This window comes from Euleptes europaea, chromosome 19 (genome assembly GCF_029931775.1).
Source record: "Euleptes europaea isolate rEulEur1 chromosome 19, rEulEur1.hap1, whole genome shotgun sequence".
In the NCBI taxonomy this organism is placed as follows: Eukaryota; Metazoa; Chordata; class Lepidosauria; order Squamata; family Sphaerodactylidae; genus Euleptes; species Euleptes europaea.
Genome location: NC_079330.1, coordinates 25,659,416 through 25,683,310, shown reverse-complemented (window position 1 = coordinate 25,683,310; position 23,895 = coordinate 25,659,416). Strand labels below are relative to the sequence as shown.

Below are 23,895 nucleotides of genomic sequence, written 5' to 3'. Positions count from 1 at the left end.
GGAAACCAGTCAGAGAGGTGGTTGAGCCAGCGGAAGACCAAGGAGCAAAAAGGCTGCTAAAGGAAGACACGGAGATTTTAGAGAAGATACAGTATTTTTTGACATCTGTCTTCACTGTGGAATATGTTAATTTAATTTATAACTTTTATTTCCCCATTTTTCTCCCCAATGGAGATCCAAAGCTGCTTACATCACTCTCCTCCGTTTTATCCTCATAACAACACTGTGAGATTGGTTAGCCTGAGGATGTGTGACTGGCTCAAGGTCATCCAGCAAGCGCCCATGGCAGAGTGTGGATTCGAACCTGGGTCTGACACTCTAACCGCTACACCACACTAGCTCTCAGTGATGTTAGTGAGATATCCATGCCTGGAAAGTTTTGTTTTGTTAGGGAAAGCATCTGAGGAATTGACACATGATCAATTAGCGAGCCATTGGCTTTCGGGATGGCATCCATCCCAAAGATCAGAAATGCAGAGCTTCCAAAAAATATATAACTTCAGGTTACCAGAAGACTAGATATAACAGTAAATTTTAAAAAGAGAAATTAGGAGGTATTATAGAAGACAGCACATTCTACAAATGGTTATTCCAATGAAAATGACCTAACTTCTGCACGTTGAAATAATTGGAAAACATAATTAAAACTAGGAGTGTTAACATGTGTCGAAGAACAAGCTTTGTGAAAATGAATCAGCATGGCTTGTGCAAAGGGAAGCCCTGCTTCTCCGACCTCCTAAAATCCTTTGAGATGCCAACAAGCATGTGGATAACGTGAATGGGTAGAAAGACAATAGCGTTCCAAAAGGCTTATGCAAAAGTTCCCCCCCAAAGTCTTCTGAGTAAACCTTGGAGTCATGGGAAACAAAGATATATCTGTTTGTGGACTGGCCTTCAGTATATGAAGAGAAGGTAGAAATAAAAGGATTATTCTTGCAATGGAAAGAGGAGGAGGAGGAAAAAGAGTTGCATTTTATATGCCAACTTTCTCTACCACTTAAGGGATACTCAAACCGGCTTACAATCGCCTTCCCTTCCCCTCCCCACAACAGACACTCTGTGAGGTAGGTGAGGCCGAGAGAGCTCTATGAGCTGTGACTAGCCCAAGGTCACCCAGCTGGCTTCATGTGGAGGAGTGGGGAAACCAACCCAGTTCACCAGGTTAGCATTCACTGCTCCATGGAAGACATAAAGTGCTTGCAGAGGCTCCTCAGAAAAAGATCTGCGTTGGAGCCACTGTGTTTTACCTTAGTCACAAATGAACTGAAGCCAAGATTGGCAGTGAAGTGGCCGGATTTGTACCAAATTATCCAGGACAGTAAGAACCAATGCAGATTGTGAAGGGTTCCTAGAAGATCTCTCCAAATTGGGCTACATGCAAAAGATGTTCCATGCCACTAAGAGCAAAGCTACGCAATTGTAATTTCACTGATGGGTTTACCTGGAAAGAGACTTTGGGGTTATAGCAGATAGCTCAATGACAATGGCCGGTTGTTGCGCAACGCAGATGAAAAAAGGCAAGGGCTGTGCTTGAAATGATTAGGTAAGGGTCTGAGAATAAAAGTGCCAGAACTGAACGCCTGCCTATAAATCTCTAGTGCGGCCACATTTGGAACAGTGAGCATAGTTCTGGTCGTTGCACCCATCTGGAAAATGATAACAGACCTGGGAAAGGTTCAGAAAAGGGTAACCCATGCCAGAAATTGGAGTCCTTTCCCTGTGAGTAAAGGCTAAGATTTGGTGGGGGGTTTGGTTACAAAAAATGGGGTGGGGATAACAGAGCTGTATATAATTATGAATAGTGTGGGGAAATTGTCTCCCTCATAGTACTAAATCTGCAGCTCAACCAGTGAAAATGATGGGCTGTGCTTGGCAGATAAAAGAAAAGCCTTAAGCATACAACCCCACAATTACTTTCACAAGACGCGATGAGTGGCGTAGATAGCTTAACAGGGGTTTAAACAAATTCTTGGCTTGTCAGTAAATTTGTTCCATAATGGTTGCGGAGCCTCCATGTTCAAATGCAGTATACCTCTGAATACCAGGGGTGGCAGCATCCATGCTTTGCATCTGGCCTTCCAAGAAGAATCTTGATGGCCAGTTATGAAAACAGGATGCTGGACTAGGCCAATGTCGGCAACAAAGATCACGAGGGCTCTTCTGTTCCTAACCCGCCAGGAGGTTCTCTTGCCCAGGCCCCATCAAAATGACCTACAAAACACACAGCTGAGCTCTTGCAACACTCCCATACATTTTGATAGGCTGTCACCATACAACATCCCCAGGGTTGCCAACCTCCAGGTTCTAGCTGGAGATCTCCTGCTGTTAAAACTGATCTCCAGCCGATAGAGATCTGTTGCCCTGGAGAAAATGGTAGCTTTGGCAATTAGACTCTATGGCATTAAAGTCCCTCCCCTCCCAAACCCCACCCTCCTCAGGCTCCGACCCAAAAACCTCCTGCCAGTGGCGAACAGGGACCTGGCAACCCTAAACATCCCAGTAGTTTGTGCCCTTTGCGTTTGGCACAACTTTCGGCTGTGCAGATGCTAAATCATCCTGCCCTGTTTTAAATAGCTTGGTCTCCAGCACTTGACACATAATTTCAAGGGCTTAAACCCCCTCCCCTTTTGGATTTCTAGAGGCCAACTGAACAGGCTGGCTACCTCTTGGGTTTAGGTCCACCTGTGTGTGAAATGACGTCAAGTCGCAGCCGATTTATGGCAACCCGGTAGGGTTTTCAAGGCAAGAGACTAACAGAAGTGGTTTGCCATTGCCTTCCTCTGAATAGTGACTCTGGTATTCCTGGGTGATCTCCCAACGAAGAAGAAGAAGACATGGTTTTTATATGCCGACTTTCTCTCCCACATAAGGGAGAATCAAACCGGCTTACAATCACCTTCTCTTCTCCTCCCCACGACACCCTGTAAGGTAGGTGGGGCTGGGAGAGGTCTAAGAGAGCTGCGACTAGGCCAAGGTCACCCAGCTGGCTTCATGTGGAGGAGTGGGGAAACCAACCCAGTTCACCAGATTAGTGTCCGCCGCTCATGTGGAGGAGTGGGGAATCAAACCCGGTTCTCCAGGTTAGAGTCCAAACCAGGGCCGACCATGCTCAGCTTCTGAGATCTGTCGAGATCGGGCTGGCCACCCATATCAGGCTTAAGTCCACCCATCACAACATTTTTGTGCATAAAGGCTACCCTGCCTAGTTGGTTCTCCCACTTAGGCATTTGTGCTCCAAGGAAAACTGACCCTGTACAGGGAGGCTGCTTTTAATCTTAATGGGTATTTGTCGCAAAAGATGGTGCCGCTATCGACGTTGTTTTGCAAGTAGAGGAGAGGAATTTCCCTCCCCAGTATATGTACACTTCCCCTACCCCACCCTAGGGATCAGAGACTGTAGTAAACCTTCACTAGATTAACTTTGCATTTTGCTATTTGATTCCCACCAATTGGCCATTATGCAGAGCAGGATAATGCCTCCCCTGAGTCCTCTTTAATTTTCTTGTAGTATCTAACTAGTATAATGTATCGTCACATGTTGTCTGCTCGATCTTTTCAATATTAATTTCCTGGTGTTGTTCCAACAGGGCTGCACGCGGGGTCTGTGTGCCGTACCAAACTGCTGAAAGCAAAAGGCTTTGGGGTACAAACCCATCTCAAAGCCCTGCTTTCTCACTAGGAACTTCTCCCTCCTAAATCCCCTATCCGGGAAGCGTCCGGCTCTAATTCCTTGGCAGTCCAAGGATTGCACTCCTGACACCCTCCACAGTGTGTTGGAGTGGTTAAGAGCGGCGGACTCTAATCCAGTGAACCGGGTTTGTTTCCCCAGTCCTACACATGAAGCCTGCTGGGTGACCTTGGGCTAGTAGTCAGTTCTCTCCGAACTCTCTCAGCCCCACTTATAGGGTTGCCAACCTCAAGGTAGTGGCTGGAGATCTCCCGTTATTACAGCTGATCTCCAGGCGATAGAAATAAGTTCCCCTGGAGAAAATGGCCACTTTGGCAATTGGACTCTATGGCATTGAAGTCCCTCCCCTCTCCAAACCCCGCCCCCCTCAGACTCCACCCCTAAAAATCTCCAGGTAGTTCCCAACCCAGAGCTGGCAACCCTACCGACGTACCTCACAAGGTGTCTGTTGTGGGGAGAGGAAGGGAAGGCGATTGTGAGCCAGTTTGAGTCTCCTTATGATGTCCTATTAGGGAGAGCCAGCATGGTGTAGTAGAATCATAGACTCCTAGAATCATAGAGTTGGAAGGGACCACCAGGGCCATCAAGTCCAACCCCCTGCACAATGCAGGAAATTCACAACTACCTCCCCCCCCACACACCCCTAGTGCCCAGAAGATGGCCAAGATGCCCTCCCTCTCATCATCTGCCTAAGGTCACAGAATCAGCATTGCTGACAGATGGCCATCTAACCTCTTTTTAAAAACCTCCAGGGAAGGAGAGCTTACCACCTCCAAGGAACCGCTGTGTTCCACTGAGGAACCGCTCTGTTAGAAAATTCTTCCTAATGTGGATAAGTGGATAAGAGCGGTGGTTTGGAGAAGTGGACTTTGATCTGGAGAACCGGGTTTGATTCCCCACTCCTCCATGTGAGTGGCAGAGGCTAATCTGGTGAACTGGATTTGGTTGCCCACTCCTACACACGAAGCCAGCTGGGTGCCCTTGGGCTAGTCACACTCTCTCAGCCCCATCTACCTCCCAGGGTGTCTGTTGTGGGGAGGGGAAGGTGATAGTGAGCCAGTTTGATTCTTCCTTAAGTGGGAGAGAAAGTCAACATATAAAAACCAACTTTTCTTCTTCGTCGTCTTCATATCTGATCAGGGACTCTGTGAACTGGGCTAGCAACCTTGTGGCTGGAGACTGAAGTGTAGCCTAGGGAACTACATGGGACAATATGTGCTAAGGCTGCTAGCCTGTCTTGGGCATGGGGTTGACAGGATCTCCCTGGCCACCTGCAGGGCTGGGGGTGGGGTAGGGTTGCCAGCTCCAGGGAGGGAAACTTCTGATTCGGGGATAGGGAGGACAGGGACCTCAGAGGGGTACAATACCATAAACTCCAAACCATCCATTTTCTCCAGAGGTGCTGGTCTTTATAGCCAGGAGGAGTGGTAATTCTGGGGGTTATGTTTGACCTTATGTTTGACATCCCTGAGCTAGTGTTTTTTGGAGGTACCAAAATTTCCCAGAGGTATATGCCCATAGTACGAATGCTCACTCCTTTTCTTTTTTTGCAGTCCAGTGTGGCGCATTTCTCTCCTGGGCTGCTGATGCTTCCTGGACCCGTTTGCATGGCTGACCCCACCGAATCAGTGAATACAAGGATGTCACTAATGAAGGCAACTGATAGTGAAGACAAAGTAGATGCGTTTGCAAACATGTTTGCAAAGAAGTGACACAGAATCATGGAGGAGGAGGCGACGTTTTTCAGAATAGCTGGGGAAATTGAAGCTTGGCTTGGGCTCAGCTCTGGTTTCTCCTCTGCTGATATTCCCAGCTCGGGGTTTCTCAGTTGACTTGTGCACACGATTCCATTAACGAAAGCGAGCCGGCCGCCTTTGCTTTCCGCACTGTGAATATTTCACTCAGCTCCAGGTTTTTTGATCATGCTTCTTTGCTCGAGCAGAGCCTTCGAAAGGCCAGCACCTGCCTTTGCTTTTAACTCCGAGCACAGAAAGAATTAATTCATGATCCATGAAACGCTAAATGCCCGGGTGAACTGGGCTGCCATCCACAGCGCCTCTGGAAGGGAGGTCAGGAATGGCTCTGGGGAAAGTTGCTGACCAGAGCAACTCTCGGCACACACGGGAAACATTATTTCCAAGAGTGCTTGCTCAGGAGAACCTCCTGCTGGGTGGATCTTTTTGAGACACTTTGGGTTGCCAACTCTCCCCTGGTAACTTCCTGGAGATTTGCAGGCAGTATCTGGGGAGGGACTTCAGTTTCTCCTAGACTCCGTGGTATACCATAAAGTATACCTTGGTAGACTGTAGAGTGTGCCCTTGGATGCTGCCATTTTCTCCTGGGGAACTGTTCTCTGTAGTCTGGAGATCAGTTGCAATTCCAGGAGAACTCTAGCCCTCAACTGGAGGTTGGCAACCCTAGTTACTTACCAGATCTCCCGCCTCACTTTATATATTTCTAGGGCCATTCCAGAGGTTGGGGCCACTGAACTTACACAACCAAACACTTAACACACTTGGCAATCCTGTCCAGTCCCATCAGTACTCATCTCTGCCCCATGGAACTCACTGCCACAAGACATGCTGATAGCCACCTGCTCTGACACTTTAAAGGTGTAGTGTAGTGGTTCAGAACGGTGGATTCTAATCTGTAGAACCGGGTTTGATTTCCCACTCCTCGTGAGCGGCGAACTCTAATCTGGCAAACCAGATTGGTTTCTCCACTCCTACACATGAAGCCTGCTGGGTGACCTTGGGCCAGTCACAGCTCTCTCTGAACTCTCTCAGCCCCACCTACCTCACAAGGTGTCTGTTTGGGGAGATGAAAAGAAGGTGATTGTAAGCTGGTTTGAGACTCCTTAAAGGTCATTGTATTCCCTATTACTATGTATGGGTGTGAAAGCTGGTCAGTGAAGAAAGATGATAGGAAGAAAGTAGATTCCTTTGAAATGTGGCATGGGAGGAGAGTGTTACGGATACCGTCGACTGCCCAAAAAAACAAATCAGTGGGTTCTAGATCAAATCAAGCCTGAACTGACCCTAGAAGCTAAAATGACTAAACTGAGGCTATCGTACTTTGGTCACATTATGAGAAGACAAGAGTCACTGGAAAAGACAATCATGCTAGGAAAAGTTGAGGGAAGCAGGATAAGAGGAAGACCCAACAAGAGATGGATTGACTCTATAAAAGAAGCCACAGCCCTCAATTTGCAAGATCTGAGCAAGGCTGTTAAAGATAGAACATTTTGGAGGACATTGATTCATAGGGTCGCTGTGTGTCGGAAGCGACTTGACAACACTTAACACACAAATGTAGAGAAAACCAGACTATAAAAAACCAACTCCTCTTCTTCTTAGAAGAACAGATGGAATGTAGGTCTTTCACGATGGCTACAAAGAACCTCCATGGTCAGAGGCAGTATACCTCCAGCAGATGACAGATACAAACAACAGGGGAAGGGCCGTTTGCCTCCATTCTCTCCCTGGGAACTTTTCAGAAGCATCTGCCCATTGCTGGCAACGGAATACTGGCCTATCTCGGTTTGAGCCAGCAAGGCAAGAAAAAGGTTCTTGACCTGTGCCATTTGGGGGCCCGATATAGATGGATCCTGCCGTGTCCTTCCTCAGCTGGCGAAGACGGAGCCTCCAGGAGTAAGTAAAGCAGGAGCAGACGGGAAGCAGCTGCCTCTGTGAGCCCGGCTCATTTGTTACTGTCAGCCTCCGGCACAGAAAAGCTGCTTCGCAGGCAGAGTTTCCTTTGGAGGAGCGTGGCTTGCGTGAGGATGTCAAACTCAGCTCCAGGACTCTTTGCTGACTCAAGTTGGCCAGCGGCAGCTCTCCCCAGCCCCCTCCCTGCGCACACCCTACTGAGCCCGGGCTGCTGCAAGATGCAAGGCGCCCCCCACCCCAAACACCCCGCCCTTTGCAGCCTCAAAATTGCAGGAGTCCAGCCGGGTTTCTCCTCATTACGCAGCGCCTGAGAATCAAAGCCTATTGTTTTAATTTCTACTCAGTGTTCATTAGGGAAACTACCGAATTTGGCAGCCCCACTGTTTCGAAGTAAACATCCCTGTTTTGGCTTTGCTGGTGTGACTCAAACTCGGGGTTGTTGTTGTTCTATTCTTTGCGCACGACACTATTTTCTGTTGCCTTGTGCTGATCCCCCCCCCTTCTTAAACTTTTAAGCAGCTTTTTGACTCGGTTGTGTATAAATGGCACCCTCACGCACCCCCTTCCCAAAGAAACACGGATCAGGACTGTCAGGGACCAGAGGGCGAAAGGCAAACGTCCCAAGTGCAGACAAGTTGTGAAGCTAACTGGGGCAGCAGCAACTTCTGGGCACTAGCCATGATATGCTGTCATGGGTGTTTCCAGAGGGAAGCAAGGCCAGGACTTTGCTGGGATCCAGTGACTGGCCCTGTACCCAAGAAAGTACTGTAGGGAGGGCTGTGGCTCAGTGGTAGAGCATCTGCTTGGCATGCAGGAGGTCCCAGGTTCAATCCCTGGCATCTCCAGTTAAAACATCAGGTAGTGGGTGATGAAGAAGAGTTGGTTTTTATATGCCAACTTTCTCTACCACTTAAGGGAGAATCAAACCGGCTTACGATCACCTTCCCTTCCCCTCTCCACAAAAGACACCCTGTGAGGTAGGTGGGGATGAGAGAGCTGTGATTAGCCCAAGGTCACCCAGCTGGCCTTATGTGTAGGAATGGGGAAACCAACACGGTTCACCAGATTAGCCCCTGCCGCTCATGTGGAAGAGTGGAGAATCAGACCCGGTTCTCCAGATTAGAGTCCACCGCTCCAAACCATGCTGGCTCCATGCTGATGTGAAAAACCTCTGCCTGAGAGCCTGGAGAGCTGCTGCCAGTCTGAGTAGACAATACTGACCTTGATGGACTGATAGTCTAATTCAGTATAAGGCAGCTATGTGGCTACAAATATAAAGGCAGAGAAGGATTGGCTTGTGGGCCCCACTGCTTCCAGGCTAAGGTGTCTTACCCCCAAACCACAGAGCTGGTGTTGCCATCCACACCTTGTAAATCTGGATTGTGTGTTTCCCCACCCTGGGGACCCCAGGGTTGCTGGAGCCACAACACACATTCTCTGGTCTTTGCCAAGCTAATTTGCATTCTGTTGAAAATCCCATGCAGAGCCATTGGAAGACACGATGGAAACAAAGTTTAATGTAGAAGAAGAAGAGTTGGTTTTTATACACCAACTTTCTCTACCCCTTAAGGAAGAATCAAACCACCTTGCAATCATTTTCCCTTCCCCTCCCCACAACAGACACCCTGTGGGGTAGGTGAGGCTGAGAGAGTGTGATTAGCCCAAGGTCACCCAGCTAGCTTCATGTGTAGGAGTGGGAAAACAAACCCAGTTCACCAGATTAGCATCCTCCGCTCATGTGGAGGAGTGGGGAATCAAACCCGGTTCTCCTGATCAGACTCCTCCGCTCCAAACCACCACTCTTAACCACTACACCATGCTGGCCAATGAGCCTCAGTTGCTCTCAGCTGGTCGGTCTGTGCACTGACTGCTGTGGATATTCCTGGCTATGAGAAAGCGCTCTCGAAGTCGCCATCCAAGGCCTTGGAAAGCGTCTTGGTTTCTCCCTCTGGCTGGAATTCTCTCATCTGCCTCATTTTGACTGTGGACGCTGAGTGCCCAGGAGTGATGGCCGAGCCAAGCCATGTGCCTTCGACTGAGCCGTCCCACATGGAAGATGTTTCTGAGGGTAGCCATGTTAGTCTGCAATAGAACAATTCGATTTGAGTCCAATAGCACCTTAGAGACCATCAAGATAAGAACATAAGAACATAAGGAAAGCCCTGCTGGATCACACCAAAGCCCATCAAGCCCAGCAGTCTGTTCACACAGGGGCCAACCAGGTGCCTCTAGGAAGCCCCCAAACAAGATGACTGCAGCAGTATTATCCTGCCTGTGTTCCAAAGCACCTGATATCATAGACATGCTCCTCTGCTCCTGGAGAGAATAGGGATGCATCATGACTAGTATTTATAAGAATATAAGCCATGCTGGATCAGACGAAGGCCCATCGAGTCCAGCAGTCTGTTCACACAGTGGCCAACCAGGTGTTTCTAGGAAGCCCCCAAACAAGACCACTGCAGCAGCATTATCCTGCCTGTTCCACGGCACCTAATATAATAGGCATGCTCCTCTGATCTTGGAGAAAATAGGTATGCATCATGACTAGTATCCATTTTTACTAGTAGCCATGCCTCTCTTCTCCTCCATGAACATGTCCACTCCCCTCTTCAAGCCTTTCAAGGTGGCAGCCATCACCACATCCTGGGGCAGGGAGGAGTTCCACAATTTAACTATGCATTGCGTAAAGAAATATTTCCTTTTATCCGTTTTGAATCTCTCCCCCTCCAGCTTCAGCAGATGACCCCACGTACTGGTATTATGAGAGAGGAAGAAAAGCTTCTCGCGGTCCACTCTCTCCATACCATGCATAATTTTATAGACCTCGATCACATTTCCCCCTAACCACCTTCTTTCCAGGCTACACAGCCCTAAGCGTTTTAACCACCCCCTGTTCGTGGTATAAGCTTTTGAGCATCAAAACTCTCTTCCTCAGATACGAATCAGAATGGAGATCTCAGAGTCCTTTTAGCCCAGTCTAAAGGTGGGAGGGGAGTTGTAAAGAATGCTTGTAAACAATGCAGAGGGGAAATGCTTGGGGGCAGGAAATTAGCATCTGTAGCGAGATAACAATCCTATGTCCCCATTCAGCCTGGGGGAGGGGGAGTCCGTTGTTCTGAACTTCTGAATGGACTCAAGTCCAGCAATGAAAGCTGTAAGCTTCTCTCCAAAACTAAATTGGCCAATTATGCACGGGAAGTTTTGCCTGGGATTTGCCACTCTTTAGATGCACATTTCCCCCATCCAAATTCTCCAAAGTCAACAATAAGCCCCCATGCAGAGTTTTGAGAATTCGGAGTGGGGGGGAAATGTTCACTGGTTCCCAACCGGGGGTCCGTGGACCCCCAGGGGTCCATGAGAACTAAATTAAGGTCCGCGAAACAAAGTTATAAACCCATAATAAATTAATATTTTCAATTAAAAGTTCTCTATTATAAAAATATATATTCAAATATTATTCTAAGTTTAATGTTTAACTAACAGTTATGATTCAAGTTTATTTTCAAATTCTCGGAATTTTTATTTTGAACCTTGGGGTCCCTGCACTGAAGAAAAAAGTCCTAGTGGTCCCTGGTCAAAAAAAGGTTGGGAACCACAGTGTGGCAAATTCAAGGCAAAACCTCCCATGCCTAAATGGCCACAATGAGAAGACTTGGGGGGGGGGGAAGAGGGTGCTTGCGGGTCACCAGCCTAGCTGGAGTCGCGCAACCGAGAAGTCACGGGCAGCTCCGCTCGTCCGTTTTCCCAAGTCGCGACACTTGTCCAAAGCGTCCAAAAACACACACACACACACCCCAAAACAAAATCCGGTGCGCGTATACTCTCAAGTATACGGCGCTCTAGCAGGTCCTCGGTTCCAGCTCGCATCGTGCCCCGGGGAAAGCCGCTCTATAAGGCAACCTTAGGCTGGCCAGGCTGGCTGGGCCCCAGCCCCCCACCTGCAGCCTGGGGGAAGGAGGGGAGGGGAGGGGGAGAGGAGTGGGGAGCTGCTCCCCCAGAACTGTTGGAAGGATCCCGGAGTTCACGTACGAGGAGAAAGGCAACGCTTGAAAGGCAATGTTCAAAACGGAGTCTGCCAGGAGGGCTGGGCAGGGGGAGGGAGGGGGCTGCTTGCAGACTGGCAGCCGCTTCGCGGGGATGGGGGGGGGGGGGCTCGTTTCCCGCCGCCAGCCTTTGAAACTGCCTTCCAAAGCGAAACCCCGGGGCCAAGATGGCTTCGCAAAAAAAGAAAAAAACAGCCCCCCTTGCTGAGCGCTGCAAACAGAGAGATCCCGGCGCAGCCAGCCGTGCGAGCCCCACCGCCCCCCCCCCTGCACCGGAGGGAAGCAGCCGTCAATCTGGGCAGGCCTGTAGTTGTGGAAACCGCTCTCTCCCCCCCTCCCCAGATCTCTCCCACCCCCTACCCCTTGTGCCCAATCTGCCTGCTTTTTGAAGATCAAGGAGTCTGCAAACAGCCGTCTGCCAGCAAAGGAGCCGGGAAACCAACAAGCCGTGGGGCCAGCCGAGTCCCTGTTCAGCGGGAAGGCAGGCGGAGGAGAAACCCACACGCGGCGTGTGGGTTTAAGGAGAGCGGCTCGGTTGCCGCCGCTTGCCGGAGGCCCGCAGTTCTCCTTCGCGGTTTCGGATCGGGCGAGGGTTGCCAACCTCCAGGTGCCGCAAAAAACAAAACAACTTATGGTCTAATAAATGATAATACTCTACCAGTTATGTGAATGCAAAGAAGAACTCTTTATCTAACTGGTTTCCACAACATGTATTAATTCCAATTTATGATTGCATAAGTGCAAAAAAGTACAATAGCATCTCCCTCTTGCATAATACTAGAACGCGGGGTCATCTGTTGGAGCTGGAGAGTGACAGATTCAAAACAGATAAGAGGAAGTATTTTTTCACACAACGCATAGTTAAACTGTGGAACTCCCTGCCCCAGGATGTGGTGATGGCTGCCAACTTGGAAGGCTTTAAGAGGGGAGGGGACATGTTCATGGAGGAGAGGGGTATTCATGGCTATTAGTAAAAATGGATACTTGTCATGCTGCATGCCTATTCTCTCTAGTATCACAGGAGCATGCCTATTATATTAGGTGCTGTGGAACACAGGCAGGATGGTGCTGCTGCAGCCATCTTGTTTATGGCTTCCCAGAGGCACCTGGTTGGCCACGGTGTGAACAGACTGCTGGACTTGATGGGCCTTGGTCTGATCCAGCAGGGCCTTTCTTATGTTCTTACGTTCTTACAATATTGACAGTGGAATTTCAATTGCAATAAATTGCACAATTTTAATATAAGTCAAATGTACACTTTCAATATTTGGATAAAGCTCCTTGTCCTGCAGCCACCCAAGGATATCTTGGGTTGATGAAGCCTGAATAGGCGAAATGGGTAGAAAATACCGGAAACCCATCTTTTTGGGAATCCAGTGGAATCTTTGGTGCAATGAGCAACTATATGTACATTTGACTTATATTCAAAATTGTGCAATTTATTGCAATTGAAATTCCACTATCAATATTGTATCCTGCTATTGTACTTTTGTACTTATGCAATCATAAATTGGAATTAATATATGTTGTTTAAACTAGTTAGATACATAATTCTTATTTGAATTCACATAACTGGTAGATTATTATCATTTATTAGACCATAAGTGCTTTTTTTTTGTTGCAGTACTCCCAATTTTCAACACAAAGCGTATTTTGAATACCAACCTCCAGGCGCTGGCTGGAGATCTCCTGCTATTGCAACTGATCTCCAGCCGATAGAGAGCAGTTCCCCTGGAGAAAACGGCCACTTTGGCCATTGGACTCTATGGCATTGAAGTCCCTCCCCTCCCCAAACCCCGCCATCCTCAGCCTCCCCAAAATCTCCAGGTAGTTCCTAACCCGGAGCTGGCAACCCTAGGAGTAGCCTAGGCCTAGGGTTGCCAACTTCCAGGTACTTTAAAGGATAACAGCAAGCACTGATGGCACACAACTTATATTTATATAAGCACAATCCTATCTAAGCATAAAACGATATACAGAAAATCCCGAAATCTGTAGATGTAAACACAGTACAAATCATACCAAGAGGCAAAGCGGCTCCAATGGACTCGGAGAGAAAGCGAGCTCCAAAAAAACAAATGGAAAACCCAGACTGGATTTTCTGTTTCTTTTTTTGGAGCTCGCTTTCTCTCCGAGTCCATTGGAGCCACTTCGCCTCTTGGTGTGATTTGTACTGTGTTTACATCTACAGATTTCGGGATTTTCTGTATATCGTTATATGCTTAGATAGGATTGTGCTTATATAAATATAAATTGTGTGCCATCAGTGCTTGCTGTTATCCTTTAAACTTCCTACTTAAGCACGAGGTTTGTGTTTAACTTCCAGGTACTAGCTGGAGATCTGCTATTGCAACAGATCTCCAGCTGATAGAGATCAGTTCCCCTGTCGAAAACGGCCGCTTTGGCCATCAGACTCTATGGCACTGAAGTCCCTCCCCTCCCCAAAGCCTGCCCTCTTCAGGCTCCGCCCCCAAACCTCCCACTGGTGGCGAAGAGGGACCTGGCAACCCTCGATCAGGCACCAGGAGCAGCACCTTTTCAACTGGGAGGGCGCAGCTGGATTGGACCAGGGCAAGACCACGCAGGCCGGGACAGCAGCCACGTGACACAACTACTGCTGGGAAGTTGCCCAGCAGGGAGGGAAGGCAGCAGCTCTCCCCAGCAGCCCGGGCAGAGGTAGACTGCTGCTGCGCATGGAGGTTTCGGTGAACCGAAAGCCTCTGGTAGACCTTTCCTCCTTTCTCAAAACTTTTGGGACACAACCATCTTCTGGCCCCTGCCCGTTAGTGGGAGCAGAATGCATCGTTGCAGTTCGGGGGCTGAATCTAGCAGGGGAGGGGAGCAAAAGGAAAATGCAGGTTAGCTGTGGACCTTTGTGCCCATCAGAAGTTTTTTTTAAAGACATAAAGCTTCAAATAAAAACTTAACCAGATGAAAATGCAAAGCAGGGGTGGGGATGGAGCCAGCCCACCTGAAGCAAGGGGTGCAAAGAGGACATCAGGGCTGGATTGGGAGCGAGTGAGGGTTTGAGGGGTGAAAACAGAGAGAAGCTGAGCTAACTTAAAAAATTTTTTTTGCCGTCAAGTCACAGCTGATTTATGGCGACCCCATAAGGTTTTCAAGGCAAGGGACATTCGGAAGTTGTTTGCCATTGCCTGCCTCTGTGTCACGCCCCTGGCATTCCTTGGAGGTCTCCCATCCAAATACTAGCCATGGTCAGGACTGAGAGTGTGTGACTGGCCCAGGCCATCCAGCAACTACACATCTTCGCCACCGGTGGGAGGTTTTTGGGGTGGAGCCTGAGGAGGGCGGGGTTTGGGGAGGGGAGGGACTTCAATGCCATAGAGTCCAATTGCCAAAGCAGCCATTTTCTCCAGGTTAACTGATCAGTTGGAATAGCAGGAGATCTCCAGCTAGTACCTGGAGGTTGGCAACCCTATTCCCCATAGTGCAGGGGGTAGGGTTGACAGGGAGACCTCTCACCAGCAGCCCCCACCTCCCACTGCCACTCAGTAGCATAGCAGGGAGAAAATGCAGGGGAAACCGGCATTGCTCCAATCAACCCAGAAGTGACATCATCCTGTTGAGATGACGCTCTAGGATTCCACTGAAATGAAGCATCACGCTCACAATGATGTCATTTCCAGCTTTGCGCAGGAAATGGCATCATTCTGTCTGAGTGAGGTCAGCTTGCACTTCCACACCCACCTGAGCCTCCTGCCGGTGACTGGCACACATCTATCTTAGCAGAGGGGCAGGAAGGTCCCTGCAGTGTGGGAGAGGAGGTGTCTATGGCTTCTATGCAGTGCAGGGTGAGAGGAGGGCAGGCAGCGGCTTCCCCTTGGTGCAGAGAGGAGGGAAGAATCATTTGCCTGAGTGTGTGTAAAGTGCCCTCAAGTCGCAGCCGACTTATAGAGACCCCATGAATACATGAAGCTGCCTTCTACTGACTCAGAACCTCGGTCCATCAAAGTCAGTATTGTCTACTCAGACCGGCAGCAGCTCTCCAGGGTCTCAGGCTGGGGTCTTTCACATCACCTATTTGCCTAGTCCCTTTAACTGGAGATGCCAGGGATTGAACCTGGGACCTTCTGCATGCTGAGCAGATGCTCTGCCACAGACCTCAGCAAGGGGCTTTCAAGGCAAGTGATTGAGAAGAGGCGGTTTGCCGTTGCCTTCCTCTGCAGAGAGTTCCTTGGAGGTTGCCCTTCCAAGTACCGACCCTGCTTAGCTTCCAAGATCTGAAGGCTGGGCTATACCACGCTGCCTTCCCTTCAATCAGTTGCCTAAGGTAAAGGTAAAGGTCCCCTGTGCAAGCACCAGGTCATTCCTGATCCATGGGGTGACGTCACATCCCGACGTTTTCTAGGCAGACTTTGTTTACGAGGTGGTTTGCCAGTGCCTTCCCCAGTCATCTTCCCTTTACCCCCAGCAAGCTGGGTACTCATTTTACCGACCTCAGAAGGATGGAAGGCTGAGTCGACCTTGAGCCGGCTACCTGAAACCGACTTCCGTCGGGATCGAACTCAGGTCGTGAGCAGAGCTTTTGACTGCAGTACTGCAGCTTAACACTCTGCGCCACGGGGCTCCTACATTAAGAGTTTGAAAACGTTATAAAAAATAATCAGTTGCCTAGGGTGCCCAAAATCCTTGGTCTCTGCTTGCACTTCCAGTGCTGAAAGGCAGAGGGGATGCTGCCTCTCCTCCCACCCCGGCAAGGGGCCTGTGGGCTGTCTCCCTTGCGCTCCCCCGTCTGCCCATAAATCTAGAGAAAGATGGAATGAGTCGACGGAGGCAGCGGACGGATCCCCAGCCTGCGGTGCCCCTTACCGTGTTATCCCCGACCCTTTAAATTAACGCCAGGCAGCTTCAGAGGCAGCCAGAAATCAGTTTCCTAAGGACGCCGGCAAGGGTCAGGAGATCCTGCCACGGCACCCGGTAAAAATGAAATACAGCCCGTCTTGGCGCTGGCGAGATTGATGAGGCTACAGCTGGGCAGGCAAGCACAGAGATGTGCCTGGCGAGAAATCTGAGGCGGGGATGGCACACAGCACACCGGGAAAGCAGGCGGAGAAATGCTCGTGGCTGTGGGGTGAGGGTCCTGGGGCCGCCCCCCACCAAGCATCTGGTGGTCCAACCAGCCGGCGCCCTTTGCCAAGGGAGAGTCCAATTGAAAGGGGCGCATTTTAATAATTGCTTCGGTCCAGAGGGTCTTGGACCCCGGTGTGTTATCAGAACAAATAACGGTGCTGGAAATAATTAGTCACAGAAGGGTCTTCTCGCAAGTCAGGTGCTCTGCCTTCCCCTCAGCACTCCTAGAGGGTAGATATAAAAAAATTTCCCCATTTCAGAGAGATTATGCCAGTGTAGTATATGGCAAAGCTTCTTAAACTGTGGGTCGCGACCCCACATGGGGTCACATAACTGAATGTGGGGGTCGCGAAAAACCTGGCAACAGTAAATGGTAAAATTATATGTATACCAAAGAATTGTTTTAAAATGAATTTCTTTATGATTTATTATCAGTAAATGTTAGAAGAAGAAGAAGAAGAAGAAGAAGCAGCTGTTTTTTATATGCCAACTTTCTCTACCACTTAAGGGAAACTCAAACGGGCTTACAATTGAAATGCCTAGTTGTCTTATAGAGTCCAATGAAGACAACTAGGAGGAGGTTAACGGAACAGTTCTTTATTTAGCTAAGTAAAGACTCTGGGGTGAAATAACCCACAAAATAAGATGCAGAGTTACTCACCAGAGAAACAAAGGAAAGTCAGTATCATTTATGCATTCACATGGGGCAGGCCAATGGCTGCTGACAAGCAGATTGATACACAAAAGCACCAATGCACATTAAGTGTCCACCCCACTCCAACCAGCACAACCTATAGACATTGGCTGGAGGCGTCACTTAGTGAGTGCCTGATCTTGTGAGCTTGGTAAGCAGAAACCACATTCCTGAAGATGAACATAACCCAGAGCTCTCTGCTGGCGCGAGGCGGTGCCAGACACAGAACCATGACCCGTTGGTTCATGGCTCCCGGATGCCAACTTCCCAAAGCTTCCATGTGTGTGCGTATGAATACACAGTATTCCAAACCAGCTCCTATACTTTAGGCCTAGCATTTCCATAAGAGCAATTATGCAAACTGAACACAAAAGCATACATTCGAATAATAATGATGATCACAGGCACTACACAATCCCCTTCCCTTCCCCTCCCCACAACAGACACCCTGTGAGTCAGGTGGGGCTGAGAGAGCTCTAACAGAGCTGTAACTTGCCCAAGGTCACCCAGCTGGCCTCGTGTGTAGGAGTGGGGAAACAAATCCAGTTCACCAGAGTAGCCTCTGCTGCTCATATGGAAGAGTGGGGAATCAAACCCGGTTCTCCAGACCAGAGTCCACCGCTCCAAACCACCGCTCTTAACCACTACACCATGCTGGCACTTGTTGTATACCTATTTTATTTACCTATATACCTGGGGTCACGTAAAAATTTCTCAGGTGAAAAGGGGTCACAAGTGGGAAAAATTTAAGAAGCCCTGGGATAGGGGATGTAGAAACCATGGAGCATATTCTCATCCGCTGCCCTTACTATGAAGAGATTCGTGGCAAATATATTCGGCCTTGGACTAACAGGCTCCCAGATGATTCGGAGTCGGAGAGGGCCAGGAAGCTGCTCTCGGATGAAAATCTAAGGATTTCTGTTGACACCGGTTCACCAGATTAGCGTTACCACTCATGTGGAGGAGTGGGGAGTCAAACCCGGTTCTCCAGATCAGAGTCCACCGCTCCGAACCACCGCTCTTAACCACGACACCACGTCGGTATGCCGAAGCAGATTTTGGCTTATCTTTTCTCCCCTTCCTGCTAACAGTCAGGCTGATGCTGAATCCAGAGCCGTGGACTTGGCCAGCTTCTCAGAAGGGTTAGAGGAGGCTACGAGGTTTAGCAGTGACTTGTTGTTAGCCATGACAGCTGATCAGCCAAGACAGGGTGGTGAGCAGATGCCAAAGAGCGTCAGTGCCCTTTTCCCCTCAGGGAACTCTGCCATCCTGATTTTTCTCTCCCGAGACATCCCCCGGGTGTGGAAATGGCCTCGCCACTGTGTTACACAAGCCCTCGAGAAAACCCAAAGCATACCGCATGTTTAGGGTTGCCAACCTCCAGGTAATCAAACAAAAAGGCACCCCTGTGCCTATACCTTGTAGGTTAGGAGATCAGCACAGGAAATAGGACACAAATTTGCAAAAATCTATTTGTGATTATAACATAGATGACATATTACAATACAGTGTACATATCACCAAACACAATTCAGTGTGCTATCCTACTATATACATATTTACAAAACATGTATGATGCAAATACTATGCAGTGCACAAAAATTGTGTTATTCTGGGTATGAAGAGTATAATTCTTGCTGGATATCCAAATAATGGTATAGTCCGTATATAGTAGGATAGCACACTGAATTGTGTTTGGTGATATGTACACTGTTTTGTAATGTGTCATGTATGTTATAATCACAAATAGATTTTTGCAAATTTGTATCCTATTTCCTGTACTGATTTCCTAACCTCCAGGTTAGGAACCTCCTGCTATTACAACTGATCTCGGTTGTAGAGATCAGTTCCCCTGGAGAAAACGGCCGCTTTGGCCATTGGGCTCTATGGCATTGAAGTCCCTCCCCTCCCCAAACCCTGCCCTCTTCAGGCTCCGCCCCAAAAACCTCCCACCGGTGGTGAAGACGGACCTGGCAACCCCATGCATGTTGCGAGGGACGACTGGCAGAGGCAAGCAAGTCCTCTCGCAGAGACGCATCTCCGCGTTTTCTCCAAGTGCATTTTTTGAAACTGGCTGCTCCATTCTGATCCTCTTCTGCCAGGGGAGACTGGGTGGGCACAGCTTTTCACATGGCATGTGTATGTGTGTGAAAGCTTCCACAAGCTGCCAGGCCCTCTGCTTATCTTTACACCAGTGTGGTGTAGTGGTTAAGATCGGCGATGTGGAGTGGTGGGCTTTAATCTGGAGAACTCCTCCACGTGAGCATCAGAGGCTAATCTGGTGAACCGGGTTGGTTTCCCTGCTCCTCCACATGAAGCCAGCTGGGTGACCTTGGGCTAGTTACAGCTCTGTTAGAGCTCTCTCAGCCCCACCTACCTCTCACAGGGTGTCTGTGTGGGGAGGGGAAGGGAAGGCGGTTGTAAGCCGGTTTGAGTCTCCCTTAAGTGGTAGAGAAAATCGGCATATAAAAACCAACTCTTCTTCTTCTTTGCAAAAGGGGGCAGGAGCTCTGACACCCTCTAATTGCAGCTGCATCTCCAGCGAGCACTTCTGACTCCAAGGAAAGAGCCTTGATAGCAGATGGCAGGGCGGCAGCCATGGAAAAGCAGGCGCGATTCGTGCAGAAGGAGAGGCCCCTTTTATGTCCTTGTTCTGCAGGCATTGTGGCGGTGGGGGGGGGGGAGAATCTGCCCCATTTGTAAGTGGGTGCAAGCCCTCTCCTTGCTATCAGGCAGAAGCAGCTTCTTCCTCCGTCCAGAAAGACGGCAAAGTACAATTTCAAAGCAGAGAGGACGGTGCTCTTTGACAGAGCGTCTAATTGCCCACTGGCCCAGCTCCCAAGGGACGGCCTGGGTTCTTTCCATCGCTCAGAACGGAGACTGTCTGTCTCCAGGCAAAGATCTTTGCAGGCACAATTTATTGAGGATCTGGAGGAGGAAACCCTGTGTAAGCATGCCTGCGCTCTCCGGGATTGTGGTAGAAAGCGTTTACTTTTCAAAGTTCTTTTTTCCAGCAGTCTCTGGGAAATTAAGTCTGCAAACAAGGCTACCGACCTTAAAGTGGGGCCTGAAGTTCTCCCGTAATTACAATTGATCTCTGGACGTCAGAGACCAGTTCTCTTGGAAGAAACGGCAGCTTTGGAAGGCGAACTCTATAGTGTGCCAGAGAATCTAAGAGAAACATTAGCCGTAGAGTGGCCATGTAAGAAGAGCCTTGCTGGATCAGACGAGTGGTCTGTCTAGTCCAGCAAGCTTTTTCAGAGTGGCCAACTGGTTTCCCTGCAGGGCCAACAGACAGCACAGATAGGGTTGCCAACCTCCAGGTACTAGCTGGAGATCTCCTGCTATTACAACTGATCTCCAGCCGATAGTGATCAGTTCACCTGGAGAAAATGGCCGCTTGAAGTCCCTCCCCTCCCCCAAACCCCACCCTCCTCAGGCTGTGCAACAAAAACCTCCCCCCAGTGGCAAAGAGGGACCTGGCAACCCTCGGCATAGAAGTCAGTAATGATGCTCCTCGCACTAGTATTCAGACATTGGCTGCCTCTGAATATGGAAGTTCTCTTTACGCTTCATGGCTCAAAGCCATTAATAGACCTCTCCTCCATTAATCTGTCTAACCCAGAGGTCCCCAACATGGTACCCATGGGAGCCATGGTGCCCCCCAACACCATTTCTGGTGCCCACCAAGTTAGGGTTGCCAACCTCCAGGTAATAGTCAAAGAACACAGTTGTAGGCCAATATTAACACAGTCAATCTCTGTATTATAACATCAGTTAGTATTTGTATTATAACATACTATATATAGTAACCCAATTATTATATATATAGTACAGTGTGTGTATATATATATATAATACAAATACTAACTGATGTTATAATATAGAGATTGTCTGTGTTAATATTGGCCTACAACTGTGTTCTTTGACTACTACTCATAATTACAGTTGAGTTTACTATATTGAATACAACCTCCAGGTAATAGCAGAAGATCTCCTGCTATGACAACTCATCTCCAGCCGATAGAGATCAGTTCCCCTGCAGAAAATGGCCGCTTTGGCCATTAGACTCTATGGCATTGAAGTCCCTTCCCTCCCCAAACTCCGCCCTCCTCAGGTTCCGCCCCAAAAACCTCCCGCCGGTGGCAAAGAGGGACCTGGCAACCCTACGCCAAGTGTTTTTAGGAAGTAGGCGGGGTCAGGTAGGGCTTTTGCCCAGCAAGCCTTCCGATCAGCTACTGGAGATTTGCTTTGCTGTGCAGATTTTTTTTTAAATGTCGCTTTGGCAGCGGCTGACACATCAGCGCAAGGATTTGAACTCTATTACTGAAGTTACGCTGCGGCAATCATTTGGTGGCTGGCTCCGCCTCCTGTGGCAGCCATTCTGTTGTTGTGCCAACCGTGCTATGTCAGACTTCCAAATGTGCCCGCAGGCTCAGAAAGGTTAGGGACCCCTGGTCTCACCCGCTTCTAAAGCCAAACATGCTCATGGCTATCACTACATCCGCTGGCAGTGAATCCCCCAATTAGTAAAGTAGTGAGCCAGCATGGCATAGTGGTTAAGAGCAGCACACTCTGATCTGGTGAACTGGGATGGTTTCCCCACTCCTCTACACGAAGCCTGCCGAGTGACCTTGGGCCAGTCACAGTTCTCTCTGAACTCTCTCAGCCCCACCTACCTCACAAGGTGTTTGTTGTGGGGAGGGGAAGGGAAGGTGATCTTAAGCCCCTTAAAGGTAGAGAAAAGAGGGGTATAAGAAACAACTCTTATTATTCAAACTCTTCTTCCTCTTCTGTTTTGTCTGTTCTGAATCTATTTCCCAACAATTTCATAGGGTGCTACCCGAGTTCTAGTATTATGGGAGAAGGAGAAGAAGAGTAGGTTTTTCTATGCTGACTTTCTCTAACACTTAAGGGAGAATCAAACCGGCTTACAATCGCCTTCCCTTTCCCTCCCCTCCCCACAACAGACACCCTGTGAGGTAGGTGGGGCTGAGAAAGTGTGACTAGCCCAAGGTCACCCAGCAGGCTGCCTGTGGAGGTGTGGGGAAACCAACCCGGTTCATCAGATTAGCGTCCACCACTCACGTGGAGGAGTGGGGAATCAAACCCAGTTCTCCAGTTCAGAGTCCACCGCTCCAAACCACCGCTCTTAACCACTACACCCTGCTGGCTCTCAGATAGTGAAACCAAGTAGGGTTGTGAAAAGTTCCAGGAGAATCTCAAAATTCTCCTGGAGCTTTTCACAACCCTACTTGGTTTTCACTATCCTGAATAATTTTGTGTAATCTGCAAACATGGCCACTACGCTCCCCACCCCCATTTCTACATCAATTATGAACAAATTAAATAGCACCAGCCAAAATCCCAATCCTTGTGGGATCCTGCTGCTCGTTTCCATCTATTACACGAACGGTCCATTTATTCCTACTCTGATTCCTGCCATTTAATTGATTTTTAATCCACGAGAGGTCCTCTCTTCTGATCCCACAACTGCTAAGCTTACTCCCACAACTGCTAAGCTTACTTTGGTGAGGTATTTTGTTAAAAGCCTTTTGAAAGTCCACATGTATAATGTCTACTGGGTCACCATTATCTACGTACCTGTTGACCACCTCAAAGAACTACAAAAGTTTGGTGAGGCAGGACTTCCCTTTGTAGAAGCCATGTTGAGCTTAATAATTGTATTTAATAAATAACGGTTTCTATTAATGTACCTGGAACACAGGTTAGGCTAACTGGCCTGTAATTTCCTGGATGCCCTCTGGGCTTCTTTATAAAAACTGGTACGGAGGCCAATCTCAGCAACGAGTTACATATACTGGTGAGCAGAGCAACAATTTCACGTTTGAGGGGCTGTGGCTCAGTGGTAGAGCATCTGCTTAACATGCAGAAGGTCCCAGGTTCAATCCCCGGCATCTCCAGTTAAAGGGACGAGGCAAGTAGGTGATGTGAAAGACCTCCGCCTGAGACCCTGGAGAACCATGAAGAGGGGCCATGGCTTAATAGTAGAGCATCTGTTTGGCATGCGGAAGGTCCCAGGTTCAACGCCCGGCATCTCCAGTTAAAGGGACTAGGCAAGTAGGTGATGTGAAAGACCTCCGCCTGAGACCCTGGAGAGTCGCTGCCGGTCTGAGTAGACAATACTGACTTTGATGGGCCGAGGGTCTGATTCAGGCAGCTTCATGTGTTCGCGTGTTCATTTGCGCTCCATTCAGAATCCTTGGTGTATGCCTTCTGGAATTGGGAGCTTATTCACGTTCAGTTGGCCTAGTAGCCCTAGAACTTAGTCATAGCAATTCATCTCAGTTCTTTAGTCTCCCCTCTCAAAAACAGCTGCTCTGCTTTGGGAATGTGCCCCCTCTCCCCATATTCCTTACGCAACCATTTTATTTGTTTGTCGCCCAAAGGCCGAACTAGCTCCCTGGCCAGTTTCCTGTTCTTCATATAGCAGAAGAAATTATTCTTGTTCGAATTAACATTTTTAGCAATCCGCACTTCAAATTTTCTTTTTGCTTGCCTAATTCTCAGGAGCCCCATAGCGCAGAGTGGTAAGCGGCAGTTCTGCAGTCAAAAAGCTCTGCTCTCGACCTGAGTTCGATCCCGATTGAAGTCAGAGCCAGGCACCCGGCTCAAGGTTGACTCTGCCTTCCATCCTTCTGAGGTCGGTAAAATGAGTACCCAGCTTGCTGGGGGTAAAGGAAGATTCCC

General features: G+C 48.9%; 1 non-coding gene across 1 annotated transcript; it reads left to right on the top strand.

Moving 5' to 3' along the window:
- Nucleotides 1–23,036: 23,036 nt before the first annotated feature.
- TRNAV-AAC (transfer RNA valine (anticodon AAC)) lies at nucleotides 23,037–23,108 on the top strand. Its single transcript has one exon. It is a non-coding gene; the product is annotated as a tRNA-Val (tRNA).
- The last annotated feature ends 787 nt before the right edge of the window (nucleotides 23,109–23,895 follow it).